The sequence below is a fragment of the Penaeus japonicus genome, unplaced genomic scaffold, assembly GCF_977035675.1.
Source record: "Penaeus japonicus unplaced genomic scaffold, GWHDUDI00000001_assembly GWHDUDI00000002, whole genome shotgun sequence".
Classification (NCBI taxonomy): Eukaryota; Metazoa; Arthropoda; class Malacostraca; order Decapoda; family Penaeidae; genus Penaeus; species Penaeus japonicus.
The window spans coordinates 13,110,102-13,120,101 of NW_028234404.1; the positions used below are offsets into that span (position 1 = coordinate 13,110,102).

A 10,000-nucleotide genomic window follows, 5' to 3' on the forward strand; every position below is an offset into this window, starting at 1 on the left:
CACTGAAGCACTTATCTCGCACGTAACAATACCAATTAAGGAAATAATTCCAAGGGAGTATCTAAACAAGTCCTGCTCTGCTTATCACAAATTGCAGGTTGATAGACATGATCGCGTTGACAACGGGGAAGCGAACTGAAAAAAAAAAAATTAAAATAAAAAACAATGAACACGTGAGAGCAACATCACCTGAATAAAGCCATCATGTTCGGGTTTGGTTGTCGGTGTTGCCCTCAGCGTGTCACGTAATTAAGACTATTGAGGACAAAAGAGAAACGGTTTACGCTCATGTGACCACGGGAGTAAATAGATGTGTTTGTCGGTGATGGCGAGTTCACATTTACGCATGTACGCCTGTATCCCCCCCCCACACACACTCACACACTCACACACTCACACTCACACTCACACACACACACACACACATAAACAGTATATAGACAGACAGATATACATATATATATATATATATATATATATATATATATATATATATATATATATATATATATGTATATATATATATATATGAATATAGAAAAACTGTAGATGTGTGTGCATGTGTGATCTTAAAAGCATCAACCAAGGAGCAAAGCTTAAGAAATGAATTAATTGATACTAAATTTTAACTTCCTCATCTCTTAAAAAAATAATAGAAAATTTCGACTCATGAAGATTTATTCCGCTTCAATACACAGTAAGAACAAACCAGGCATGACAAGTGACTTCAACGCCCCTCCCCCCCCCCATTAAAAAGAAAAAGAAAAAGGAAAAAATCGAAATTGCTCTTATCATACCATTAACTCGATTTTTTTTTTTTTTTTTTTTTTTTTTTTACAAAGATGATACAAAATACGACTGAATAGTTATATTTATTCCATCTGCGTTGTTTCACGTGCACACCACATCCGCCCACGTTCTTAACAGGGGAGGGGGGTAAGCGGTAAGGGGGCGGGGCACAAGGAGAGGGGAGATAGCAAAGGGTAGGGATGGGGGGGATATAAAAAGGGGTTTTGAGAGAATAAGGGGATCGTAGTTAAAGGGAAAGGGAAAAGGGGAAAGGGGGGGGGTTAAAGCCAAGGAAAGAGGGAGAGGGCAGGGAAGGGAAGATCAAGGCAGGGGGAGTTACGAATGGGGGAAGGGGAGATAAGGCTAAGGAAAGGGAAATTAAGGGAAGAGGAGTAGGGAAGGGGTCTGGGAGGAGAATAACCAAAGGGGAAGGAGACAGGAGTTATAGAGGGGAAAGAAGGGTAGGGGGGTGTACCGAGGGGGTTACAACGACCAGAATCCGAGTCGTTGTTGACCTTTGCGGGTCATTGTTAGTGAGGGTCGTAACGTCGTAATGTGCCGAGTCTTAATACCCGTTACAACGACCTCTATCTGATAATGGCAGCTGGTGTAGTTTCGTGTATTTTCGAGGCAAGACTAGAAGGGTGTTTGGCTGCTTCGTTTTAGTTTAGGATGTAATGCAAAGGGTAGGTTTGTTTGTTTATTTGTTTGTGTGTGTGTGTGTGTGTGTGTGTGTGTGTGTGTGTGTGTGTGTGTGTGTGTGTGTGTGTGTGTGTGTGTGTGTGTGTGTGTGTGTGTGTGTGTGTGAAAGAGAGAGACTGATACAGAACGAACGAACGCACCAAACACGGAAAAATAATCATGAAAGCAAAGACCGTTCAACAGCACAGCACTTGCTTGGAAAATCCGACACTCGTATATTACAACACTCTTTCTTGACAGGGATCTCCCACGTGTATCTTAATGAGTTCGGATTACACGCAGTGCATGTTTCTGCCGTTGCCATGCATGAGTTATATTTCGAGTTTCGATATGCATGCTGGCATAAATTATTACTGAAGTGCAAGTACGGCACTCGAGACTCAGGGCACCTCGGGTCGAGTGACTGAAGTGAGAACTATCGCGAAGTTCTTCAATTAAAACTGTATGTCTCAGAAGAAGAAATACTTATAAAAAACGTTTAAGCATTTTTTTGAGAAACTAAAAAATAACATTTTGGGATTGTGATATATGTTTTTTTTCTTTCCTTTTAAGTAAATGAGAAATGGGGATGATTTTTTTTACCCCAGTCCCTTTGTAGGTAAAGACGTGACTCGGGCGTTTGTTGAACCACTCTAGGAAAAAGTCCCGGAAAAATAGAACCGAAAAACATAGTAAGAGACATTTAAAGCCGGATATGACTAAGAAATCAGAATGTACTAAACTATATTAATCAGTAATGAGAAGGCTCTTTTCAAGCGACGAAGCAATTAAACAAAATCAAACCCAACAGCGATTTCTCAAACGTCGTACATCGGGCAAGTCTCCGCCTCCTTCCAAACAAGGCTGACCAGAGACAGTAATCTAACGAGCGCCAACAACCTCTTCGGTATTCGCTCATTGCTGTTCGCTGGAGTAATTTAAGATCGACCCTCATTAAGGCCGTTAATCTTAGATCCAGGATCAGTGCTCTTGTGAGTCTATGATGATAGCTCTAGTTGACAGCCAATTACAAGGTGACAGAAGGCCAGACTAGAGAGGGAGGAGGGGGGGGAGAGGGGGAGGGGTTGGAGGACACTGGCTGGGAGACGAGCGCTCTGCTGCAACATAGCCTATTGTGGATGTGGATTCGCTCTTTCTCTCCTTTTTTCTCTCTCGCACATAGCGTCATACGCTTGCAACGTCACGTCCGCGGCGCTCTCTCCCTTGGATAAAAAAGGGTGAAAAAAATATCCCTTGATTGAAATCCTGCCATACGGATAATGGGGTCGGATTCCTCTGTAGTCGGCAAATCCTTTCAAAACGCGATCTCCAACGCTTCCCCGTGACAGCACATACAAATTGATGGTTTCTCCGTTCGGAATCCAACTCGGATTAGTGCTAGCTCGGGTGCCGGAGCGAGGTCTGGATCGCATGTAATATAAAGGATGTCAGGGTCATTCCAGCGCTGCCTCACTCACAAGACACAGAAACTAAGTTGCCTCTCACCACTTTGCGTTTGATGCCGGTGTTGTGTCTTCTGGAATAGCACTTTTTCACAGCAACTTTTCACACACTACAGCGAGAACCTCCTCCATCTGACACACAGTACATGAGGACCTGGCTGAGCTGCGGTCTGGCGGTTCACTGGAGTGCGCCTGTTAAACACAGGGCGAGCTGGAAACACATCTTTCTGCTCTGTTTACTTCCCGCAGGTCATTGCCAGAAGTATCAAACGAACCTCACGTCATCTTGAATTAATACTTTAAAAAAATGGCATTAATCTTGTCTCCGAAATACCTGTACCGAAAATAATAATAATAATAATGTCCGAATTATTAAGAAAAAAATGTATCATTTTCTTGCGTGACCAGGAAGTCACAGTCAACTGAAGAAACAAGGCGTATTTCCTTCTCATTTACAGATCAGTTTAACCGACGCTATTCTTGGCTTCCAGTCACAGGCGCTCGAACATGTATTCGATGTTTTTGTGCACGTACACGTAAGCTATGTCTTTTATGCGATTCTTAAGCATATAATAAGAAGGGATATATAGGTATATGTATATGTATATATGTGTATATATATATATATAAATATATATACATATATACATACATACATACATATATATATATATATATATATATTACATATATACATATGTATATATATATACATACACATATACATACAAACATACAGAGAGAGAGTGAGAGAGCGAGAGTGAGAGTGAGAGCGAGAGCCAGAGCGAGAGCGAGAGTAAGTAAGAGAGAGAGAGAGAGAGAGATAAAGAGATAGATAGGGAAAGTGAGAGAGGGAGAAAGATAAGGAGATAGATAGTTAGATAGCTAGATAGAGAGAGAGAGACCTAGACGCCGACACAGACAGACACAGACGCAGACCTAGTACAGACAGACCCCAAAACAGAAAGAAGGCTTAGGATCTTTATGGCAACCCCTCGACCTCCAAGAAACCAGTCACGGCCAGTAGAAGGGAAGGTTAAGAGGACACTCGGCGAGAAAGCACAAAGAGTTGTTGTTGATTTTGAAAAGTGTTGGACAGTGAAGTACGAAGAAAAAACACAAAAAAAATATCGGTATTTTTAATGTCTTTGTCACCCTTCTTGATGAAAGTGTTGAGGAGAGACGTCTAGTGGAAGCGCTATCTGTATTTCAAAAGAAGAAGAAGAAGAAGAAAAAAGAAACATGTTTCATACATGAGATGAATAGGGTCACTAAGTTTTGCCTTCAGTAGAAAGCGGTGACGCTAAATGCACACGCACACACACTCACACACACACACACACACACACACACACACACACACACACACACATGCACACACACACAAACACACTTACACTTACACAGAGACACACATGGAAACATAGGTGTTTACAGTGTACATATAAATATCACTTAGAAATAATACAATCATCAATCATTCATGATACTATTTCTAATAAAAAAATCGAATCAACGATTATAATATAAAGGTGAAAATCTTGTCGCCACTTTCACATACTTAAAATACAGTTACTTGATGACCTTATTCAGATGACCAGATATCATTTTGCGAAGAGGAGAGGCGTGGACTGAGAAGGATTGGCTTTGGGTGGGGGTTATAAGGTCAGAGGTCAAGAGAGGTCAGAAAATTGGGTGTCCAAGGATAAGGGGGATGCTAAAGAGATCAGGTAACTCGGGAGGAAGGAGAAAGAGAGAGAGAGAGAGAGAGAGAGAGAGAGGGAGAGAGAGAGAGAGAGAGAGAGAGAGAAAGAGAGTGGGAGAGAGAGATAGAAAGACAGAGGGAGAGAGAGAGAGAGAGAGAGAGAGAGAGAGAGAGAGACAGAGAGATAGAGATGTACAATACTATAGACCAGTACGAACTTCAAACGAACCAAAGCCCAAACATAAACTCCACATCGACACAAGAAAAGCATGTATTTCATATGTAATAAAGAACAGTCTCATGAGATACACCACCTCTGTCAAATATCATTCTAAATTCCCTATATACCAAAAACAGCATAGCATTGATAAGTATTAAATTACAGCCTAAGTTCCACATATATCAAGAGAACAGCAAGGGATCCACATCCACTCGCATGATTTACATCCCAAGACGTAAGTAAAAATGTAACAAAAAAAAAACGTAAGTAAAAATAACACTGGAGGTTATAACAATTAGTTTTATATTTGAATGAACATAAAATTGAAAAGAAACCACTAGATCAAAAAAGAAAAAAAACAAGAAAAATAAATAAAATAAAATAAATAAATAAAATAAAAAATATAATATAAAAGTAAATAAAATAGAATAAAGAATAAAGAAGCTTGAAGGGAATCTTAAGCTTATAAAATCATACGAATATATTCAAAAGCAAAATAAGAATGCTATGACGTTCTAAAAGGCAAGATTATATTTCAAACTCAAATAAACACAAACTCCGAAGTAACAAGAGTGAATTTCAGATTCATAAACAGATAAACATAAATAGTATAGCATTATCCCCGTCCAACAGACCCTTAACATTAGCAAGAACCTGAAAAAAAAATCTTATATAAACCACGACTGACCCCCCCCCCCCAAAAAAAAAAAAAAAAAAAAAAAAAAAAAAAAAAACAGATCATCAAAGGTACACATCATCAATATAATATTCTTGTTTGTTCTACCTGTTCAAAATCATCGTAAAAAAACAGAGAAAGGAATAAGAAAAATAAATGAAAATACGGAGAAAAAGAGGAAAATCTTATGACCCGGGAGGACGTCCATGAGAAGAGGAAAGTGTGATGCTTCATTCAATGCAGCGTTGTGGGTACGTGTCCGGGATATAGAAGGCGGTCGAGAGAGAGAGAGAGAGAGAGAGAGAGAGAGAGAGAGAGAGAGAGAGAGAGAGAGAGAGAGAGAGAGAGAGAGAGAGAGAGAGAGAGAGAGAGAGAGAGAGAGAGAGGAGAGAGAGAGAGGGGGGAGGGAGGGAGGAGAGAGAGGAGAGGGAGGGAGAGAGAGAGAGAGAGGGAGGGGGAGAGAGGGAGGAGAGAGAGAGAGAGAGAGAGAGAGAGAGAGGAGAGGGAGAGTGAAGAGAGAGAGAGAGAGAGGGAGGGAGGGAGGGGGGGAGAGAGAGAGAGAGAGAGAGAGAGAGAGAGAGAGGGGAGGAGAGAGAGGGAGGGAGAGAGAGAGAGAGAGAGAGAGAGAGAGAGAGAGAGAGAGAGAGAGAGAGGGAGGGAGGGAGGGAGAGAGAGAGAGAGAGAGATAAAGAGAAATAGAGCAAGAGAAAAAGAATAAGAAATAGAGAAAAGAAGAGAACAAAGGCGAGAGACAGAGAACGTAAAACGAAAAGAGAGTGAACGCAAAAAAGAAACAGAGAAGAGACCAAGAGGAGAAATGGAGACTAGAGACTGAAATACAGAAAGAAAACAAGAAAAAGCAGAAAACGAACAAGAAAATGTGATAAAAAAGAGGATGCAGGAAGCGAGAATAGGGATAGAGGCAAAAGACAGCAGTAGCGAAAGAGAAAAATAAAATAAGACAGAAAGAGAGAAAGAGAAAGTGGAATTACAGAAAACTCGAGAGAAAGAAAAGAGGAAAAAGAGAAAACGAGAGAAAAAGAAAATGGGAAAAAGAAAACATGAGAGAAAGATAAAAAGAAGAAAATATAGAAAACATAAGAGAAAGAGATAGAAAAAACACGAGACAGAGAAAAAGAAAAAGGAGCAAATGCGACAGAAAAAAATAAAAAGAGAAGACACGAGATAAATGGACAAAGAGAAAGAGAAAACACGAGAGAAAGCGAACAGGAAAAAGAAGAAAAATACGAAAGAGAGAAAAAAAACAAAAAGAGAAAACACAAAAGAAAGAGATAATACGATAAAAAGAGAAAAAAGAGACAGGGAGAGAGCAAGAGAAAACACGAGAGAGAAAAAGAAAGAAAGAGTAAATGAGCAAAAGAGAAAAAAGGGGAGACAAAAAAACAGAGTGAGAGGAGAAAAACGAGAGAAAGAGAAAAAGAGCAAAGGAGAAAACACAAGAGAAAGAGAAAAAAAGAAAGATAAACACGAGGGAAAGAGCAAAAGAGAGAAAAAAAAACAAACAATGGAAAGAGTAAAAGAGAAATTACGAGAGAAAGAGCAAAAGAGAAATTACGAGAGAAAGAGAAAAAAGAGAAAACACGAGAGAGAAAAAAAACGATAGAAAGAGAGTAAGAGCAAAGGAGAAAAAAAGGCGACAGAAAAAGAAAAAGAGAAAACACGAGAGAAAGAGAAAAAGAGCAAAAGAGAGAAAAAGAGAGAGAGAGAGAGAGAGAGAGAGAGAGAGAGAGAGAGAGAGAGAGAGAGAGAGAGAGAGAGAGAGAGAGAGAGAGAGAGAGAGAGAGAGAGAGAGAGAGAGAGAGAGAGAGAGAGAGAGAGAAGAGAGAGAGAGCAAGAGAGAAGAGAGAGTAGAAGAGAGAGAGAGAGAAAAGGAGAGAGAGAGAGAGAGAGAGAAAGAGCGAGAGAGAGAGAGAGAGAGAGAGAGAGAGAGAGAGAGAGAGAGAGAGAGAGAGAGAGAGAGAGAGAGAGAGAGAGAGAGAGAGAGAGAGAGCAAGAGCGAGAGCGAGAGCGACAGAGAGAGAGAGAGAGAAAGAGAAAAGAGCAAAAGAGGGCACAGAGAGCGAGAGGAGGGAGGGATGGAGGCGAGCGGTCCCGGTTGTCCTAATATGGTAGTGATGGCGCGAGCTCGACACGGCCATCCTAGTGTGTCAAGTAGGTGGTCACTCACCCTTCCTCACCCTTGCCTCGCCACACCGCTCTTGCTTTCACTCTTTCTCTTTCTCTCACGCCCCTCCGTTTCTCTCACTCTATCTCCATTTCGCTTTGATTTGAGTTCGATTTCATTCTGCTTGGTGATTCATTCTCTCTAAAGACGAAATCAGCTTTTCTATCTCCATTTCTTTTTTCTTTCTTTCGTCTATTTATTCTGTCCTTTTTATACTCACTCTTCCGTCGACCCTTTTCCTTTCTCACGCTCACCCTTCCCCACAACGTTTATTTATTATTATTTTTTTTAAGTCTCTTTCAATCTTATTTTAATTCATTCGAACTCTATAGCATCCTTACACCCTTAATCACCTTAATCCTATTCAGTTAATCAGCTTCTCTTATTTCATCGTTTATCTCGTAAAAGGTCACGTTAGTTGGTATGTTCACTAATCCTTTTTTTAATATATTTTTTATATTTTTTTCTTCTTCGGATTCTCTGCAACACGCCTGATTTTTCATCAAGCGCTGACTCATCTTGCAAGATTCTCGCTCTTGGCGTCTTTGCTCTTTTGCTTGCTTGCTTTCTCTTGCTTTCTTTCTTTCTTTCATTCGGGGTTTCTCTGTGTTTATTTGCTGTCTTTGTCTCTCTCTCTTCCTCTCTCTTGTTTTCTTTCTTTTTTCTATTTCTTTTGCATTGCCTGTCTGTCTGTCTGTCTGTCTGTCTGTCTGTCTGTCTGTCTGTCTGTCTGTTTGTCTGTCTCTCTCTCTCTCTCTCTCTCTCTCTCTCTCTCTCTCTCTCTCTCTCTCTCCCTCCCTCCCTCCCTCATCCCCCAACTTTCTCTCTCTTTTTTTAATGTGTGTGTCTCCTTCCATATTTTTATCTGTTTATATACATACATACATACATACTTATATACATACATACATACATACATACATACATACATATATATATATATATATATATATATATATACATATATATATATATATATATATATCTATATATATCATCTTCCTCTTTGTCTTCTCCTTTTAACTATCTTTTTTCTGCTCTTTATTCTCCTCAAATACTTTTTTTTCTCTGCCCTTTCTGTGTGTAGGATTTTCTCTTCTCTACTTTCGTGAACGTCTTCCATGAGCATAAACGCAGACACACACCTAAACCCACCCCCACCTCCACACACACGCACGAACGCACGCACACACACACACACACACACACACACACACACACACAAACACACACACACACACACACACACATACAAATCATAACCGTCATCATTATTACCAAACAACCCCCGCTTCGCAAACAAAGGAAAAAACAATCAAAGAAGAGAAAACAATAATACAAAAAACAGCAACAACAAGACAAATTAAAAAGAATGTCAAAAAAAAAAAAAAAAAAAAAAAAAAAAAAAAAAAAACGGACACCAGGCGGCCTCCATCCTCCAAGCCACACATGCAGGATCGTCTTCCTCCTGTGCATGATATCCTATCTGGGGTTACCTGTTCTCATGGCCTAGGGATGATTTGTCGCTGCTTGCTTTGGGGGATATAAAAAAGTAAACAAATAAACAGACCTGTCCCTATGACTCTTTTGAGATTATGATTTTTTTATCTCTATTTATTTTTTATCTTATTTTGTTACTATTATGTTCGAAGGGGCTAGATCTTTATTTGGGTCTCAGGTTCTAGCAAACTTTTTTTTTCATATCTTTATTTTTGATTTGGAGGTAATACGTGGTTGGAATCGTTTCTCTTCCTTCTAAGAGTCCATTATTATCAGTATTTTCTTTTAGATGGATCGTTTACATCCACGGAATAGATTAATCCTCCTCTGATGCAGTAATGCAGCAGTGAAGCCATGTATTGCAACCATGTATTGCAAACAGTTTCAATTCCGAGACAAAAGAATCCATCAATACAATCCAGCACATTCTGACGTCACTGTAGGCGCGTCAACACAAAGTTCAGTCAAAATTTCGTTTCCAATTCTCCTCTTCCCATGAACAAATTAACAAAATCACTATTTTTTGTTCACTTACCAAACTGAAATGTTCCACCTGTAACGACGTGCTGACGTGCCCCAGAGGTACCGGGCCTGCAAAGCCTAACGACGCGGCACTGCCTGTCTCCACTGACTGGACACTGGCACGTTGGTCGGGGCGAAGAGGGAGCCACTGGCAGCGGGGCACACTTGGGCATGAATGGACACGCTGTGCGCCGACCGGAAAACGTATCGTATCTAAATCCCCCCTTTTTTGCAGATTGACGCAAATATGCATTTCAAT

The 10,000-nt window shown here is 40.2% G+C and overlaps 1 protein-coding gene across 1 annotated transcript in view; it reads right to left on the bottom strand.

Moving 5' to 3' along the window:
• The window catches only part of LOC122264788 (ADP-ribosylation factor-like protein 4C), a 51,063-nt gene extending 41,150 nt beyond the window's left edge, over window positions 1-9,913 (bottom strand). Inside the window, exon 1 of the mRNA XM_086547621.1 lies at window positions 9,755-9,913. The gene's annotated coding sequence lies outside the window, so the exon portion shown is untranslated. The remainder of the gene's footprint in view (window positions 1-9,754) is intronic.
• Between the last annotated feature and the right edge of the window lie 87 nt (window positions 9,914-10,000).